This window comes from Hyla sarda, chromosome 7 (genome assembly GCF_029499605.1).
Source record: "Hyla sarda isolate aHylSar1 chromosome 7, aHylSar1.hap1, whole genome shotgun sequence".
NCBI lineage: Eukaryota > Metazoa > Chordata > Amphibia > Anura > Hylidae > Hyla > Hyla sarda.
Window position 1 is genome coordinate 9,624,743 of NC_079195.1, and position 21,240 is coordinate 9,645,982.

Genomic DNA, 21,240 nt, shown 5'->3' on the forward strand with positions numbered 1-21,240 from the left:
ACTCCCCGGCGTGCGGGCGTGTATGCGCCAAACGGAAGTGAGATCACTTCCGGTTTGCGCATCACTGTGGAACGCATAATGACACGCTGAGTGCGCGCAAGCGCAGTGCTGTCATGCGCCCCACCGTGGAACGCATCGGGGAGGGGGCGGATGCTCCACAGTGGGGCGCATCCGATGCGCACACTCCCGTCGGCCATAATTTGCTTGCGCTCCACAGTGGGACGCAAATAAAGAACACATGAGAGACAGAGTCGGCAAAATCAGTATATTTAACCGCCGGTTTATCTCATTGTAAGGGTACAGTGACCTCTAGGTCGGCATTATCTATGCATTTACCCGCGGGTTTGTCTGCCTCATTAAAGGGGTGCAGTGATCTCTATCTGGTGTTATTTAAGGGTGCTAATCTTATTCTGGTCTCCCAGCTATTATATGAGGTTGATAGGCTAAAAGGACAATTATAAAAGGGGAACTAGGGGGTAAAGGAGAGTCAGGGGGAGGGAAAGGGGAGGGGGGGGTGGGTGAGGATCAGGGAGGAGTGGGCCATTACCTAGATGTTTAACATATGTGTAGAGTACATGTATGATAACTGGGTACTCTTAAGGATGCACTAGTTAAACAGTCGGTTATATATATAATTAAATGAAGCTGGCAAAATGTAATTGTTCATTCAGTCCATTTGGATATACCGTGCCAAGAGTAAGAATCCAGCGTGTTTCTTTCTGTGTTACAATTTGGTCGATTTCTCCTTTTCTTATTCCCATCTGGATTGTTTCAAGGGCTTTGAAAGAGATACATGTAAGATCTCCATTATGTTTCTCATTCACGTGTCTGGCCACTGGTTTGTCTCTTTGGTTATTTACATCTCCTTTGTGTTCTAGGATGCGTACTTTGAATTCTCTTATAGTTTTTTTTTTTTTTTCCTCAGCAGCTTAGATAATTATAGGTGACTGGAGTCAGTGTCTTCACCTATATATGCAAATAAACCCTCCACTACCAATCATGACCTCACTTCCAATATCAACAATAGTAGAGCAGTCCCCTAAAAGTTCTGATCCAATTCCCAGCCACGTCTCCTCTTCATCACTCTCAGTTTTTGAGCCTGTAACGGAGGATGAGGTTTCCAGGCTCCTCTCCTCCCCCGCCCCACTACCTGCTCTAGTGACCCCATGCCTTCACACCTCATCCAGTCTCTCTCTCCTGCTATCAGCTGTCACCTAACTAAAATCTTTAACCTCTCCCTCTCTTCTGGGGTCTTTCCCTCCTCCTTCAAACACTCTTATCATAACCCCCCTATTGAAAAAACCATCTCTGGACCCGTCCTGTGCAGCCAACTATCGACCCGTCTCAAATCTCCCCTTTATCTCCAAACTCCTGGAACGCTTGGTCTACTCCCGCCTTATCCGCTATCTCTCCGAGAACTCTCTCCTTGATCCCTTACAGTCTGGTTTCCGCTCCCTTCACTCCATGGAAACGGCCCAAACCAAAGTCACTGACGATCTTCTGACGGCCAAATCAAATGGCAATTTCTCTTTACTGATTCTCTTGGACCTCTCTGCGGCTTTTGACACTGTGGATCACCAACTCCTCCTCAGTAGTCTCTGCTCCATTGATCTCAAGGACTCTGCTCTCACATGGTTTTCCTCCTATCTCTCTGGCCGCTCTTTTAGCATCTTGTTTTCTGGCTCTACTTATTCTCCTCTTCCCCTTGCTGTCAGGGTTCCCCAGGGATCGGTCCTGGGTCCTCTACTCTTTTCACTCTACACCACCCCCATTGGAAAAACAATCAGTAGATTTGGTTTCCAGTACCACCTCTATGCTGATGACACCCAACTCTATACCTCCTCCGCCAACATCACCCTTGCACTCCTACAGAATACCAGTGACTGTCTCTCTGCCGTCTCAGGCATCATGTCCTCTTTATATGTGAAACAATCTTTCTAATACAGAACTTCTTGTCTTTTCTCCATCAACTGAGACTGTACCTAACCCTGACATTTCCATCTCGGTATGTGGTACTACCATAACTCCCGGGCAGCAGGCTCGCTGTCTTGGAGTTATACTTGACTCTGATCTGTCTTTCACTTCCCATATTCAGTCTCTTTCATGTTCTTGTTACCTGCATCTCAAAAACAATTCCAGAATCCGCCCGTTTCTCACTACTGAATCTGCTAAAACTCTCATTATTGCTTTGATTCACTCCTGCCTCGACTACTGTAACTCTTTACTAATAGGCCTTCCTTTCTCCAAACTCTCTCCTTTCCAGTCCATCCTTAATGCTGCAGCCAGACTCATCTTCCTCTCCAGCCGCTACACCGACGCCTCCTCCCTGTGCCAGTCACTACACTGGTTACCAATTCAGTCCAGAATACAGTACAAAATCCTCAGTCTCACACACAAAGCTCTCCACAATGCTGCACCTCCCTACATCTCCTCTCTCATCCCTGTCTACCATCCTACACGTTCTCTCCGATCTGCTAATGACCTCACGCTAACATATTCTATAATCCCAACTTCTCACTCCCGTCTCCAAGACTTCACTCGTGCTGCACCGATTCCCTGGAATGCTATCCCTCAATCCCTCAGACTCAACAACAACATCCATAGTTTCAAATGTGGCCTAAAAACACATCTCTTCAGACAGGCCTATAACAGTCTCTAATTGGCCTCAACATATCCCCAACATATCCCCAACATATCCCCAACATAACCCCAACATAACCCCAACATAACCCCAACATATCCCCAACATATCCCCAACATATCCCCAACATATCCCCAACATATCCCCACACTTCGTTTGAATAGTTATTGTGTAATTTTATGTCTGATACTTGTCTTTGTTTGTACCCCATAATTGTAAGCGCTGCAGAATCTGTAGGTGCTATATAAATAAAATTATTATTATTATTATTATTAGAGCCACGATTTCATGAATGAGAAGGGATAAACAGTATTTAATAGAGATGAGAGATCCTAAATTAAGAAAAAAAATTTTGATCACCTAGATAACTAATGTAGCTTTTAATTATGATACAAGATGTGATATAAAAATGTGATATATAAAAATATATGTCCAATATATTTAAAAAATGTATATGATATATAAAAAATATGAAAAATTTCAAACATTTAAAATATCTTTTATGTGTATCGCAATAAACCAATGATGTAAGAAATATATAAAAGGTATATAAATAAAACGGACAGTAAATTAGCAATTGGAATATAAATCTACGCATATGTAATGTAATATATATATAGCTCGTTGGACGGTGTATTATTTGTATCCTGTCCACATCTGGATCAGTCACGGCATTTACAGGGTCAAGAAGCACAATGGAGACTTATGATTCAGTAAAAGACTTGGAGCAGGAACCATCACAGGAGCCTAAAATGCTGCAGAATTGGATGATAGATGTGACCTACTGCAGCTGATGTCATCCGTACTTTACAATCCCATTTCGTCAATATACACTTAGGATCACAATGTTTTTGTCCCATACAGTCTGCACATACTGAAGCCTCGCACTGCCCGAGGGAGCAACTCAAACCCGTTCCCTTCCAAATATTTGTGCGAGATAAACACTTCCAACTTGGCTTCTATCATCTAAGAGAACGGAAGAAAGGCGTCTAGAAAATGAAGAAAGAATATATACGTGGAGGGGGATACATATGGGGGTATGAATACATATGGGGAGGTGGATACATATGGGGGTATGAATACATATGGGGGGGATGAATACATATTGGGGGATGAATACATATGTGGAGGTGGATACATATGGGGGTATGAATACATATGGGGTATGAATACATATGGGGGAGGTGGATACATATGGGGGTATGAATACATATGGGGGGGATGAATACATATTGGGGGATGAATACATATGGGGAGGTGGATATATATGGGGGGGATTAATACATATGGGGGGTAGATACATAAGGGGGGTAGATACATATGGGGAGGTGAATACATATGGGGGGATGAATACATATGGGGGGATGAATACATATGGGGGGATGAATACATATGTGGAGGTGGATACATAGTTACATAGTTACATAGTTAGTACGGTCGAAAAAAGACATATGTCCATCAAGTTCAACCAGGGAATTAAGGGGTAGGGGTGTGGCGCGATATTGGGGAAGGGATGGGATTTTATATTTCTTCATAAGCATTAATGTTATTTTGTTCCAGGAATGTATCTAATCCTGTTTTAAAGCTGTTAATTGTTCCTGCTGTGACCAGTTCCTGAGGTAGACCGTTCCATAAATTCACAGTCCTTACGGTAAAGAAGGCGTGTCGCCCCTTGAGACTAAACTTTTTCTTCTCCAGACGGAGGGAGTGCCCCCTCGTCCTTTGGGGGGGTTTAACCTGGAACAGTTTTTCTCCATATTTTTTGTATGGGCCATTAATATACTTATATACGTTTATCATATCCCCCCTTAACCTCTTAAGGACCCAGGGCGTATGGATACGCCCTCACACCCTGGGCCTTAAGGACCCAGGGCGTATCCATACGCCCTGGCGTTTTCCGGTCTCTGCCGCGCGCCGGGCAGAGATCGGAACTGGATGCCTGCTGAAATCCTTCAGCAGGCATCCAGGGCAAACGCCGAGGGGGGCCATGTATGCCTCCCATGTCGGCGATTGCCGCAAATCGCAAGGGAAATCGCCCTTGCGATCTGCTGCGATACCGGGCTGATCGGGTCTCTGGGACCCGACCGCCCAGTAATTTCGCATGATCCCGGCTGTCGCAGACAGCCAGGACCATGCTAACGTATAGGAGCGAGGTGGCAAGCCTGCCACCTCCTCCTATCCCCTGCGATCTGTCGGTTAGTTAACCGACCAATCGCAGGGGGGGGGGGGGGGGTTACTTCCTCCCGTCCTGCCCGGCCCCTGAAAGTCCAGAGAGGACGGGAGGAAGACCGGAGGACGCGGCGGGGGACGGGGGAGTGCTGGGGACCGGCCCCGGTACTTACCTCGTCCCTGAAGACCCGGATCCTGGCGGCGGCGACAGGTGAGTAGATCTTCAGCCGCGGTCGGGCCCTTTACAGCAATGTACGTCGCCGTAAAGTGACATGCATTGCTGTAATGGGACCCTGTAAACTACAACTCCCAGCATGCCCAGATAGCCCTTGGCGTCTGGGCATGCTGGGAGTTGCAGTTTTGCAACATCTGGAGGTCCACAGTTTGGAGACCACTGTGTCCTTCCAGATGTTGCAAAACTACACATCCTCAGCATGCCCTTACTGTCCAGGCATGCTGGGAGTTGTAGTTCTGTAACATCTGGCCCTGCAGATGTTGCAGAACTACAACTCCCAGCATGCCTGGACAGTTTTGGCATACTGGGAGTTGTAGTTTTGCAACATCTGGAAGGGCACAGATTGGGAACCACTGTATTAGTGGCCTGCAAACTGTAGTCCTCCAGATGTTGCAAAACTACAACTCCAAGCATGCTGGGAGTTGTAGTTCGGCAACATCTGGCTCTAAAGATGTTGCCAACTACTACTCCCAGTATGCTTGAGAATGGGAGTTGTGGTTTTGCAACAACTGGTGGCACACTGGTTGGGAAACATTGTCTGCTTCCTAACTCAGTGTTTCCCAACCCGTGTGCCTCCAGCTGTTGCGAAACTATAACTACCAGCATGCACTGATAGACTGTGCATGCTGGGAGTTGTAGTTTTTCAACAGCTGGAGGTCCCCCCCTGTGAATGTACAGGATACATTCACATGGGCAGGGGGCTTACAGTGAGTATCAGGCTGCAAGTTTGCGATGCAGCAAATTTTGCGCGGCAGCTCAAACTCGCTGTAACCCCCCGCCCATGTGACTGTACCCTAAAAACACTACACTACACTACACTACACTAACACAAAATAAAATAAAAAGTAAAAAACACTACATATACACATACCCCTACACAGCCCCCCGCCCCTCCCCAATAAAAATGAAAAACGTCTGGTACGCCACTGTTTTCAAAATGGAGCCTCCAGCTGTTGCAAAACACCAACTCCCAGTATTGCTGGACAGCCGTTGACTGTCTACGCATGCTGGGAGTTTTGCAACAGCTGGAGGCACCCTGTTTGGGAATCACTGGCATAGAATACCCCTATGTCCACCCCTATGCAAATCCCTAATTTAGTCCTCAAATGCGCATGGCGCTCTCACTTCGGAGCCCTGTCGTATTTCAAGGCAACAGTTTAGGGTCACATATGGGGTATCGCCGTACTCGGGAGAAATTGCCTAACAAATTTTGGGGGGCTTTTTCTCCTTTCACCCATTATGAAAATGTAAAGTTGGGGTCTACACCAGCATGTTAGTGTAAAAAAATAAATTTTTTACACTAACATGCTGGTGTTGCCCTATACTTTTCATTTTGACAAGAGGTAAAAGGGAAAAAAGACCCTCTAAATTTGTAATGCAATTTCTCCCGACTACGGAGATACCCCATATGTGGGCGCAAAGTGCTCTGGGGGCGCACAACAAGGCCCAGAAGGGAGAGTGCACCATGTACATTTGAGGTGATTTGCACAGGGGTGGCTGATTGTTACAGCGGTTTTGACAAACGCAAAAAAAAAAAAACCCCACATGTGACCCCATTTTGAAAACTACACCCCTCACGGAATGTAATGAGGGGTGAACTGAGAATTTACACCCCACAGGTGTCTGACAGATCTTTGGAAGAGTGGGCTGTGCAAATTAAAAATGTTGTACAGACCACTGTTCCAAAGATCTGACAGACACCAGTGGGGGTAAATGCTCACTGTACCCCTTGTTACGTTCCTCAAGGGGTCTAGTTTCCAAAATGGTATGCCATGTGGGGGTTATTTTGCTGTCCTGGCACCATATGGGCTTCCTAAATGCGACATCCCCCCCCCCCCGAGCAAAATTTGCTCTCAAAAAGCCAAATATGACTCCTTCTCTTCTGAGCATTGTTGTTCGCTCGTAGTGCACTTCAGGTCAACTTATGGGGTACCTCCATACTCAAAAGAGATGCGGTTTAAAATTTTGGGGGGTATTTTTTGCTATTAACCCTTGCAAAAATGTGAAATTTGGGGGGGAAACACCCATTTTAATGATTTTTTTTTTTTTTTTTACGTATGCAAAAGTCGTGAAACCCATGTAGGGTATTAAGGCTCACTTAATTCCTTGCTACGTTCCTCAAGGGGTCTAGTTTCCAAAATGATATGCCATGTGGGTATTTTTTGCTGTCCTGGCACCATAGGGGCTTCCTATATGGGACATGCCCCCGAGCAAAATTTGCTCTCAAAAATACAAATATGACTCCTTCTCTTCTGAGCATTGTAGTTCGCCTGTAGTGCACTTCAGGTCAACTTATGGGGTACCTCCATACTCAGAAGAGATGGGGTTACAAATTTTGGGGGGTATTTTCTGCTATTAACCCTTGCAAAAATGTGAAATTTGGGGGGAAACACACATTTTAGTGAAATTTTATTTTATTTTTTTACATATGCAAAATTCGTGAAACACATGTGGGGTATTAAGGCTCACTTAAATCCTTGTTACGTTCCTCAAGGGGTCTTGTTTCCAAAATGGTATGGCATGTGTTTTTTTTTGCTGTTCTGGCACCATAGGGGCTTCCTAAATGCAACATGCCCCCCAAAAACCATTTCAGAATAACGTACTCTCCAAAATCCCCTTGTCGCTCCTTCGGTTCTGAGCCCTCTACTGCGCCCACCGAACACTTTACATAGACATATGAGGTATGTGCTTACTCGAGAGAAATTGGGCTACAAATATAAGTATACATTTTCTCCTTTTACCCCTCGTAAAAATTCAAAAATTGGGTCTACAAGAACATGCGAGTGTAAAAAATGAAGATTGTGAATTTTCTCCTTCACTTTCCTGCTATTCCTGTGAAACCCCTAAAGGGTTAAAAGGCTGACCGAATATCATTTTGTATACTTTGGGGGGTGCAGTTTTTATAATGGGGTCATTTGTGGGGTATTTCTAAGATGAAGACCCTTCAAATCCACTTCAAACCTGAACTGGTCCCTGAAAAATAGGGAGTTTGGAAATTTTGTGAAAAATTGGAAAATTGCTGCTGAACTTTGAAGCCCTCTGGTGTCTTCCAAAAGTAAAAACTTGTCAATTTTATGATGCAAACATAAAGTAGACATATTGTATATGTGAAAAAAAATTTAAAATATTTTGAATATCCATTTTCCTTAGAAATAGAGAGCTTCAAAGTTAGAAAAATGCAAAATTTTCAAATTTTTCCTAAAATTTTCAAATTTTTCACCAAGAAAGGATGCAAGTTACAAATTTTTTTCACCACTATGTTAAAGTAGAATATGTCACGAAAAAACAATCTCGGAATCAGAATAATAACTAAAAGCATTCCAGAGTTATTAATGTTTAAAGTGACAGTGGTCAGATGTTCAAAAAATGGCCGGGTCCTAAGGTGTAAAATGGCTGGGTCCTTAAGAGGTTAAATGTCTCTTCTCAAGACTAAACAATTGTAACTGATACATATGTAATTGATACATATGTGGAGGTGGATACATATGGGGGGATGAATACATATGGGGGGGATGAATACATATGGGGAGGTGGATACATATGGGGAGGTGGATACATATGGGGGGATGAATTCATATGGGGGGATGAATACATATGGTGAATAGATACATATGGGGGTAGATACATATGGGGGGATGAATACATATGGGGGGATGAATACATATGGGGGGTAGATACATATGGGGGGATGAATACATATGGGGAGGTGGATACATATGGGGGGATGAATGCATATGGGGGGGTGAATACATATGGGGGATGAATACATATGGGGGATGAATACATATGGGGGGGTGAATACATATGGGGGGGTGAATACATATGGGGGGGTAGATACATATGGGGGTAGATATATATGGGGGATGAATACATATGGGGGGATGAATACATATGGGGGGATGAATACATATGGGGGGATGAATACATATGGGGGTAGATACATATGGGGGGTAGATACATATGGGGGGTAGATACATATGGGGGGTAGATACATATGGGGGAGGTGAATACATATGGGGGAGGTGAATACATATGGGGGAGGTGAATACATATGGGGGAGGTAGATACATATGGGGAGGTAGATACATATGGGGGGATGAATACATATGGGGGTAGATACATATGGGGGTAGATACATATGGGGGTAGATACATATGGGGGTAGATACATATGGGGGGATTAATACATATGGGGGATGATTACATATGGGGAGTAGATACATATGGGGGATGAATATATATGGGGTAGATACATATGGGGGGTAGATACATATGGGGATGAATACATATGGGGGGTAGATACATATGGGGATGAATACATATGGGGGGTAGATACATATGGGGAGGTGGATACATATGGGGAGGTGGATACATATGGGGCGTAGATACATATGGGGGATGAATACATATGGGGGTAGATACATATTTGGGGATGAATACATATGGGGGATGAATACATATGGGGGGTAGATACATATGGGGGGATGAATACATATGGGGGGGTGAATACATATGGGGCGTAGATACATATGGGGGGGTGAATACATATGGGGCGTAGATACATATGGGGGATGAATACATATGGGGGTAGATACATATTTGGGGATGAATACATATGGAGAGGTGAATACATATGGGGGATGAATACATGTGGGGGGTAGATACATATGGGGCGTAGATACATATGGGGGATGAATACATATGGGGGATGAATACATATGGGGGTAGATACATATGGGGGGAGGAATACATATGGGGAGGTGGATACATATGGGGCGTAGATACATATGGGGGATGAATACATATGGGGGTAGATACATATTTGGGGATGAATACATATGGAGAGGTGAATACATATGGGGGATGAATACATATGGGGAGGTGGATACATATGGGGCGTAGATACATATGGGGGATGAATACATATGGGGAGGTGGATACATATGGAGGGGTGGATACATATGGGGGGGTAGATACATATGGGGGGATGAATACATATGGGGGGGTGAATACATATGGGGGATGAATACATATGGGGGGTAGATACATATGGGGGTAGATACATATGGGGGGATGAATACATATGGGGTAGATACATATGGGGGGATGAATACATATGGGGTAGATACATATGGGGGGTAGATACATATGGGGGGATGAATATATATGTGGGGTAGATACATATGGGGGGATGAATACATATTGGGGGTAGATACATATGGGGGTAGATACATATGGGGGGATGAATACATATGGGGGTAGATACATATGGGGGTAGATACATATGGGGGGATGAATACATATGGGGGTAGATACATATGGGGGTAGATACATATGGGGGTAGATACATATGGGGGGTAGATACATATGGGGGGATGAATACATATGGGGGTAGATACATATGGGGGTAGATACATATGGGGGGTAGATACATATGGGGGGATGAATACATATGGGGGGATGAATACATATGGGGGTAGATACATATGGAGAGGTGGATGCACATGGGGGACTGAATAGACATGGGGATATTTATGGGGGGGGGGGTATGAATACATATGTGGTGATGAAGATAGAGCAGAGCAGCAGGGAGGAGGTAAGGAAACCTCCAGCCACTATCTGGACTCATTGGACCCCCGCAATAGCACTGTGGGTGGTCTGATGAGTCCCTCAAGCCCTGCAGATCCTTCAAAAGTCGTGATCAGTGGCATCTGAAGACTGTTGAGACCCAATTAGCTCCTAGCAGGCTATAACTACCCCTCCCCCTTACTACAATAAATAATTAAATAATAACGGACACAACAACAATTTAACTTTTCCGTGGGTGGGGATCGGCCACAGCTTTATTTATAAAATTACGTATATAAATAACAATTTAACTGTAACAAAGACACCGATTGGCTTCTTGCCAACCCGAGAGGTGCTGCCACACCGTCCTGTGTGGAGGTCTACCCCGGGTTGACCCCGCTTTCACCGTCTTCTTACCGCCAAGCTGTGACTTACAATAAACAGAGATACAAAAAGGGAGGGAGGGAGGGCAAAACTCCCGGTCCTGGGCAGATTGAGGGGGGAAGGGAGACTCCCCAGCTATAAATACCCAGGGGAGGGCCCCTGAAAGCCTGGGAAACTATTAAACCCCTGATTGGTGCACTCCTTCCCCCCCCCCCCCCCCCCCATGGGACATACCACTATAGTTACCGACAAGTCTTTCAGGCGGGGGAGGGGGCTAAAAACCTTGCCTGTATATTTCTTAACCCCTTACTGCTCACCAGTCAGGGGGCCAGCTAGTTATGCACAGCTTGCCCCTCCAGAGTTAATGATATCTGATGTCCACCATTATCTACAACGTCCCAGCTGCTGACAGCAGTGCCCGACTGGTTCCAATCACTGTGTGGGTAGATGCGGTGATCATTAAACCCTGCAAGGTACATGTATGTGCCGGGCCGGGGGGTGTACATGTCACGTCCTCTAGTGGTTAATCAACTCCTGCAGGTCCCGGTTCAGACTCCACCACATAGTCTCCACTCACTACATCCAGATCCATCAGTCATGTCCACAGTCTCCACTCACTACGTCCAGATCCATCAGAGATGTCCACATAGTCTCCACTCACTACATTCAGATCCATCAGACATGTCCAGTCTCCACTCACTACATCCAGATCCATCAGACATGTCCACAGTCTTCACTCACTACGTCCAGATCCATCAGACATGTCCACAGTCTCCACTCACTATATCCAGATCCATCAGACATGTCCACAGTCTCCACTCACTACATCCAGATCCATCAGACATGTCCACAGTCTTCACTCACTACGTCCAGATCCATCAGACATGTCCACAGTCTCCACTCACTATATCCAGATCCATCAGACATGTCCACAGTCTCCACTCACTACATCCAGATCCATCAGACGTGTCCACAGTCTTCACTCACTACATCCAGATCCATCAGACATGTCCACAGTCTCCACTCACTACATCCAGATCCATCAGACATGTCCAAAGTCTCCACTCACTACATCCAGATCCATCAGACATGTCCACAGTCTCCACTCACTACATCCAGATCCATCAGACATGTCCACAGTCTCCACTCACTACATCCAGATCCATCAGTCATGTCCACAGTCTCCACTCACTACATCCAGATCCATCAGACATGTCCACAGTCTCCACTCACTACATCCAGATCCATCAGACATGTCCACAGTCTCCACTCACTACATCCAGATCCATCAGACATGTCCACAGTCTCCACTGACTACATCCAGATCCATCAGACATGTCCACATAGTCTCCACTCACTACATCCAGATCCATCAGACATGTCCAGTCTCCACTCACTACATCCAGATCCATCAGACATGTCCACAGTCTCCACTCACTATATCCAGATCCATCAGACATGTCCACAGTCTCCACTCACTACATCCAGATCCATCAGACATGTCCACAGTCTTCACTCACTACGTCCAGATCCATCAGACATGTCCACAGTCTCCACTCACTATATCCAGATCCATCAGACATGTCCACAGTCTCCACTCACTACATCCAGATCCATCAGACGTGTCCACAGTCTTCACTCACTACATCCAGATCCATCAGACATGTCCACAGTCTCCACTCACTACATCCAGATCCATCAGACATGTCCAAAGTCTCCACTCACTACATCCAGATCCATCAGACATGTCCACAGTCTCCACTCACTACATCCAGATCCATCAGACATGTCCACAGTCTCCACTCACTACATCCAGATCCATCAGTCATGTCCACAGTCTCCACTCACTACATCCAGATCCATCAGACATGTCCACAGTCTCCACTCACTACATCCAGATCCATCAGACATGTCCACAGTCTCCACTCACTACATCCAGATCCATCAGACATGTCCACAGTCTCCACTGACTACATCCAGATCCATCAGACATGTCCACATAGTCTCCACTCACTACATCCAGATCCATCAGACATGTCCAGTCTCCACTCACTACATCCAGATCCATCAGACATGTCCACAGTCTCCACTCACTACATCCAGATCCATCAGACATGTCCAGTCTCCACTCACTACATCCAGATCCATCAGACATGTCCACAGTCTCCACTCACTACATTCAGATCCATCAGACATGTCCACATAGTCTCCTCTCACTACATCCAGATCCATCAGACATGTCCACAGTCTCCTCTCACTACATCCAGATCCATCAGACATGTCCACAGTCTCCACTCACTACATCCAGATCCATCAGACATGTCCACAGTCTCCACTCACTACATCCAGATCCATCAGACATGTCCAGTCTCCACTCACTACATCCAGATCCATCAGAGATGTCCACAGTCTCCATTCACTACATCCAGATCCATCAGACATGTCCACACAGTCTCCACTCACTACATCCAGATCCATCAGACATGTCCAGTCTCCACTCACTACATCCAGATCCATCAAACATGTCCACACAGTCTCCACTCACTACATCCAGATCCATCAGACATGTCCACAGTCTTCACTCACTACGTCCAGATCCATCAGACATGTCCACAGTCTCCACTCACTACATCCAGATCCATCAGACATGTCCACAGTCTCCACTCACTACATCCAGATCAATCAGACATGTCCACAGTCTCCACTCACTACATCCAGATCCATCAGTCATGTCCACAGTCTCCTCTCACTACATCCAGATCCATCAGACATGTCCACAGTCTCCTCTCACTACATCCAGATCCATCAGACATGTCCACAGTCTCCACTCACTACATCCAGATCCATCAGACATGTCCACAGTCTCCACTCACTACGTCCAGATCCATCAGACATGTCCACAGTCTCCACTCATTACATCCAGATCCATCAGACATGTCCAGTCTCCACTCACTACATCCAGATCCATCAGACATGTCCACAGTCTTCATTCACTACATCCAGATCCATCAGACATGTCCACATAGTCTCCACTCACTACATCCAGATCCATCAGACATGTCCAGTCTCCACTCACTACATCCAGATCCATCAGACATGTCCACATAGTCTCCACTCACTACATCCAGATCCATCAGACATGTCCAGTCTCCACTCACTACATCCAGATCCATCAGTCATGTCCACAGTCTCCTCTCACTACATCCAGATCCATCAGACATGTCCAGTTTCCACTCACTACATCCAGATCCATCAGACATGTCCACAGTCTTCACTCACTACGTCCAGATCCATCAGACATGTCCACAGTCTCCACTCATCACATCCAGATCCATCAGACATGTCCAGTCTCCACTCACTACATCCAGATCCATCAGACATGTCCACATAGTCTCCACTCACTACATCCAGATCCATCAGACATGTCCACAGTCTCCACTCACTACATCCAGATCCATCAGACATGTCCACAGTCTCCACTCACTACATCCAGATCCATCAGACATGTCCAGTCTCCACTCACTACATCCAGATCCATCAGATATGTCCAAAGTCTCCATTCACTACATCCAGAACCATCAGACATGTCCACATAGTCTCCACTCACTACATCCAGATCCATCAGTCATGTCCACAGTCTCCACTCACTACATCCAGATCCATCAGACATGTCCACAGTCTCCATTCACTACATCCAGATCCATCAGACATGTCCACACAGTCTCCACTCACTACATCCAGATCCATCAAACATGTCCACACAGTCTCCACTCACTACATCTAGATCCATCAGACATGTCCACAGTCTTCACTCACTACGTCCAGATCCATCAGACATGTCCAGTCTCCACTCACTACATCCAGATCAATCAGTCATGTCCACAGTCTCCTCTCACTACATCCAGATCCATCAGACATGTCCAGTTTCCACTCACTACATCCAGATCCATCAGACATGTCCACAGTCTTCACTCACTACATCCAGATCCATCAGACATGTCCAGTCTCCACTCACTACATCCAGATCCATCAGACATGTCCACATAGTCTCCACTCACTACATCCAGATCCATCAGACATGTCCAGTCTCCACTCACTACATCCAGATCCATCAGACATGTCCACATAGTCTCCACTCACTACATCCAGATCCATCAGACATGTCCACAGTCTCCACTCATTACATCCAGATCCATCAGACATGTCCAGTCTCCACTCACTACATCCAGATCCATCAGACATGTCCACATAGTCTCCACTCACTACATCCAGATCCATCAGACATGTCCACAGTCTCCACTCACTACATCCAGATCCATCAGACATGTCCACAGTCTCCACTCACTACATCCAGATCCATCAGACATGTCCACAGTCTCCACTCACTACATCCAGATCCATCAGACATGTCCAGTCTCCACTCACTACATCCAGATCCATCAGAGATGTCCAAAGTCTCCATTCACTACATCCAGATCCATCAGACATGTCCACATAGTCTCCACTCACTACATCCAGATCCATCAGTCATGTCCACAGTCTCCACTCACTACATCCAGATCCATCAGACATGTCCACAGTCTCCACTCACTACATCCAGATCCATCAGACATGTCCACACAGTCTCCACTCACTACATCCAGATCCATCAAACATGTCCACACAGTCTCCACTCACTACATCTAGATCCATCAGACATGTCCACAGTCTTCACTCACTACGTCCAGATCCATCAGACATGTCCACAGTCTCCACTCACTACATCCAGATCCAGACATGTCCACAGTCTCCACTCACTACATCCAGATCCATCACACATGTCCACACAGTCTCCACTCACTACATCCAGATCCATCAGACATGTCCACAGTCTCCACTCACTACATCCAGATCCATCAGACATGTCCACACAGTCTCCACTCACTACATCCAGATCCATCAGACATGTCCACACAGTCTCCACTCACTACATCCAGATCCATCAGACATGTCCACAGTCTTCACTTACTACGTCCAGATCCATCAGACATGTCCACAGTCTCCACTCACTACATCCAGATCCATCAGACATGTCCACAGTCTCCACTCACTACATCCAGATCCATCAGACATGTCCACAGTCTCCACTCACTACATCCAGATCCATCAGACATGTCCACAGTCTCCACTCACTACATCCAGATCCATCAGACATGTCCACAGTCTCCACTCACTACGTCCAGATCCATCAGACATGTCCACAGTCTCCACTCACTACATCCAGATCCATCAGACATGTCCACATAGTCACTTCTCCTCTTGGTCTAAATCCAGCCGGTTCTCTGGACATTCATTCATTAAGGATTGGGGCCTCAGCGGGGTCCAAACAAAGGGGACCAGACAGGAGGTGCAGACAAAGGGGACCAGACAGGAGGTGCAGACAAAGGGGACCAGACAGGAGGTGCAGACAAAGGGGACCAGACAGGAGGTGCATACAAGGGGACCAGACAGGAGGTGCATACAAGGGGACCAGACAGGAGGTGCATACAAGGGGACCAGACAGGAGGGGCATACAAGCAGGGCCGGACTGGGGATAAAAACCAGCCCTGGGAAAAGTTGCATACCAGCCCCATATTGCGTAATTTTTCAAGCTCATGGCATATCGTAATTATATACTTGTTTATAAAAGGGGAAAGCGTTCATTTTAAAACACATACATAAACACGAATATGAACTTTGCACTTCAATAGCTCTATTGTAGACCAGCTTTTCCCACCAGGGTGCCTCCAGCAGTTGCAAAACTACAAGTCTCAGCATGTCCAGACAGCTTTTCGCTGCCCGGGCAAGCTGGAATATGTAGTTTTGCAACAGCTGGAGGCACCCTGGTTGGGAAACACTACAGTAGACCATTATCCCATGCAACTGGGTCAGAACTAAAAACGTTTACTTTAAAGAATAGAACACAATAATAATAATAATAATAGTAATCTCTTACTTTGTATAATTTACTCAGCATACACCAAACCAGCAGATGATAAATAGACCACAGACCAGTATAATCAACAACAACTCTATACAAGGTCCAAATAATTGTACCCCACTATGACTACACATTACCCCCACATAGTAACAGGGTAATATTACCATACAAATACTGAATCAACCACTTTACACAGAAGTTAGTGACCTACACAGGCTCTGCAGACCATATAATAGATTACATACAGTTACATCAGGTGACGTCTTCTCTGATTGGTGTCAATCAATTTCCTTTTCTTATCCATCCGGCCCAGACCGTCATGACTATTTCTTCCAGCCACAACTCCACAGAACCTGCAAACAAACATTTAAGACTCTGCACTTTTCCAGCACTTATAGCGCTCAGTAGGTAGTGCCCCCAGTAGGTAGTGCCCACAGATAGGTAATGCCCCCATTAGGTAGTTTCATCAGGTAGGTAATGCCCCCATTGGGTAGTTTCATCAGGTAGGTAATGCCCCCATTAGGTAGTTTCATCAGGTAGGTAATGCCCCCATTAGGTAGTTTCATCAGGTAGGTAATGCCCCCATTAGGTAACGTCCCCAGTTGATAGGGCTCCTCAGGTAGCATACGCCTGAGGATGGTGATGTGAGATCACTGAAACGTTGCAATTGTCTTGCTGATGATGGAATAAACCAGTCACTTTATTTGCACTAAAGACCAGTTGTGTGCTGCAGCTTTTTCGAAATTCTATGTGAAGTCGGAGTCCTTAACCAGCCTCCTGTGACTGCCTGCACCATATCACTTTCCGAACTGGATTGTCAGTTGTGCTGCTCTTCTGGAATGTAGATAGATAGATAGATGAGATAGATATGAGAGAGATGGATAGATATGAGATAGATAGATATGAGATAGATAGATATGAGATAGATAGATATGAGATAGATAGATATGAGATAGATAGATATGAGATAGATAGATAGATAGATATGAGATAAATATGAGATAGATAGATAGATAGATAGATGGATATGAGATAGATAGATAGATATGAGATAGATATGAGAGAGATTGATAGATATGAGATAGATATGAGATAGATAGATAGATGAGATAGATAGATATGAGATAGATGAGATAGATATGAGATAGATAGATAGATAGATAGATATGAGATAGATAGATATGAGATAGATAGATATGAGAGAGATAGATATGAGAGAGATAGATAGATATGAGATAGATAGATATGAGATAGATAGATATGAGATAGATAGATATGAGATAGATATGAGATAGATAGATATGAGATGGGGATGGATAGATATGAGATAGATAGATATGAGATGGGGATGGATAGATATGAGATAGATAGATATGAGATAGATAGATATGAGATAGATAGATATGAGATAGATATGAGATAGATATGAGATAGATATGAATAGATATGAGATAGATAGATATGAGATAGATATGAGAGGGATGGATAGATATGAGATAGATATGAGATAGAGATAGATATGAGATAGAGATCGATAGGAGAGAGATGGATAGACACATATGAGATAGATATGAGATAGATACATAGAATTGTAGTTTTGCAACAGCTGGAGGCACCCTGGTTGAGAAACAATAAGATGGAGGTAAATAGGCACTATCTCATTGTCTCTTAAAGGAAAAGTCTCATGCTCAAAATCTTTCCCCTTATCCGAAGGATAGGGGATAAGCTTTATATCGCGAGGGGGGGTGACCGCTGGGGCCCCCTGCGATCTCCTGAGCCCCCGTGCACTAGCACAGGAGCGCGTCACGACCTTCGCCTGAAGCGGAGTCCGCCACGCTCCCTCCATATAGTTCTATGGGAGAGCCGCGCTCTTGTGCTAGTGCATGGCGGCTCCAAACAGGTGATCGCAGGGGGCACCAGTGGTTGGACCCCCCGTGATTTAAAACTTCGGATACGGGAAATGTTTTTGAGCATGAAACGTTTCCTTTAATCAGGGTGCCTCTAGCTATGGCAAAACTACAACTCCCACCATGTCCACATTGCCAAAGGCATGCTGGGAGGTGTAGTTTTGCAACAGCTGGAGGCACCCTGGTTGAGAAACAATGAGGTTTGTAGGCACTCTCTCATTGATTCTTAACCAGGGTGCCTCCAGCTGTGGCAGATCTATAACTCCCAGTATACCCACATTGTGTAGTATGGGCTAGCCAGTTCAGAGGACACAGCACAGACATTGGCATACAGTGACATAATACTGTGCGGCTATATACATTAGCTGTGCTGTACCTGCCTGCCTGCCTGCCTGCCTCTGCCTCTGCCTCTCTCTCTCTCTCTCTCTCTCTGCCTCTCTCTCTCTCTCTCTCTCTCTCTCTCTCTCTCTCTGCCTCTCTCTCTCTCTCTGCCTCTCTCTCTCTCTCTCTCTCTCTCTCTCTCTCTCTCTCTGCCTCTCTCTCTCTCTCTCTCTCTCTCTCTCTCTCTCTCTCTCTCTCTCTCTCCTCTCTCTCTCTCTCTCTCTCTCTATATATATATATATATAAATAAGCAGGTACCTCACACAGCTTAGCAGTATATCACTCTATACCAATGTCTGTGCTGTGCCCTCCGGCTGCCCCATACTGCATATACTACTTTGTATATAGTATAGGCCAGACAGGTCGTAGGTCACAGCACAGACTGACATTACATCATGCATGCTGCCAGGCCCGGCCACAGTCACTGGGACTTCAGGACAGGCTATCCTCCTACTGACCTGCTGCTTTTTACAATCATGGTGGCTCAGTTACAGGGGGATCCTGGAGCTCCTCTTACAGGTGGGGAGGCAGAGCCACAGTGTCCGTCTGTTGTCTGTCTGCGGTGAGCAGCCGGGGGGCGGGGGCAGGAGGTCAGGGAACTAATCAGTAGCAGTTTCTATGACAGGCGACCAGCCCCAGAAGCCCTTTCTCTTAAAGTGGCAGAGGATCAGCAGGGGCTGGTCGGGGGCAGCGCTGGGGCTCGCCGACTGCAGGCAGGACAGAACCGGAACTGTTGTATTAAACTTCAATCTCGGCGGTCAGCTGGAGAGTGGGGAGCAACTTGCGCTAGTCGGGGCCCTGAGCGAGGCCCCCCACTAACGCGAGGACTGAAGCGGTGGCCTATATGGCCTTATGCTAGAGCCACCTCTGCTGTCATCTGGCCAGCCTGCTGCAGTCAGCCCAGGAAGCCTCATTGCTTCCGGCACGGCCAACCTTGCGGCCGGCCTTGCGACAACCACTGTCAGGGGCCGGGCCAAGAAGTCTTCTTTCACTTGGTGCGGCCGGACGTTCGGCAGTCAAGGTGATCGGCCCAGTGGGGATTTTCCCGGTAGGCCAGTCCAGCCCTGCATGCAAGGGGACCAGACAGGAGGTGCATGCAAGGGGACCAGACAGGAGGTGCATACAAGGGATCCAGACAGGAGATCCAGACAAAGGGGTGCTGACAAGAGGTCCAGACTCCAGACAAGGGGGTCCAGACAAAGGGGTCCACGCAAGAGGTCCAGACAAAGAGGTCCAGACAAAGAGTTACTGACAAAGGGGTCAAGACAAAGAGTTTCAGACAAAGGGGTCCAGACAAGAGGTCCAGACAAAGGGGTCCAGACAAGAGGTCCAGACAAAGGGGTCCAGACAAAGAGTTACAGACAAAGGGGTCCAGACAAAGAGTTTCAGACAAAGGGGTCCAGACAAAGAGTTACAGACAAAGGGGTCCAGACAAAGAGTTACAGACAAAGGGGTCCAGGCAAGAGGTCCAGACAAAAGGGTCCAGGCAAGAGATCCAGACAAAGGGGGCACACAAGGGGTCGATACAAGGGGTCCAGACAAGAGGTCCATCTCACATCATTAAGGAACTAGGTAGGTGGACGAGATTTAGGAATCTCACTACCTAATATGACTATTATGTACGAATTAAAAACATTGTGGCACACCTCAGGCCGTATGGGTTGGGTAAGGTGTCATGTGTTATCACAGCATATACACAACCATAACATGTTATCACCCCATAAAAACAAATAGGGAGATTTATCAAAACCCGTGCAGAGGAAATGTTCACCTGTTGCCCATAGCAACTAATCAGATCGTACACACAAAAAATTCCAGAGTCAAAAATAGTGCATTTTTGGTCACTTTTCATACCATAAAAAAAATGAATAAAAAGCGATCAAAAAGTCTGATCAAAACAAAAATGGTACCGCTAAAACACTTCAGATCACGCCGCAAAAAATGAGCCTCATACCGCCCCGTATGTGGAAAAATAGAAAAGTTATAGGGGTCAGAAG

At 46.0% G+C, this 21,240-nt stretch overlaps 1 protein-coding gene across 3 annotated transcripts in view; it reads right to left on the bottom strand.

The window, feature by feature from the left end:
• The window catches only part of LOC130282071 (inactive pancreatic lipase-related protein 1-like), a 72,096-nt gene extending 52,270 nt beyond the window's left edge, over positions 1–19,826 (bottom strand). For 2 of the 3 annotated variants that reach the window (XM_056529931.1, XM_056529933.1), the window contains exon 1: positions 17,201–17,312. The gene's annotated coding sequence lies outside the window, so the exon portion shown is untranslated. Of the gene's footprint in view, positions 1–17,200; positions 17,313–19,701 lie in introns of those variants that run through there. The other variant, XM_056529932.1, reaches the window with a different exon arrangement.
• Between the last annotated feature and the right edge of the window lie 1,414 nt (positions 19,827–21,240).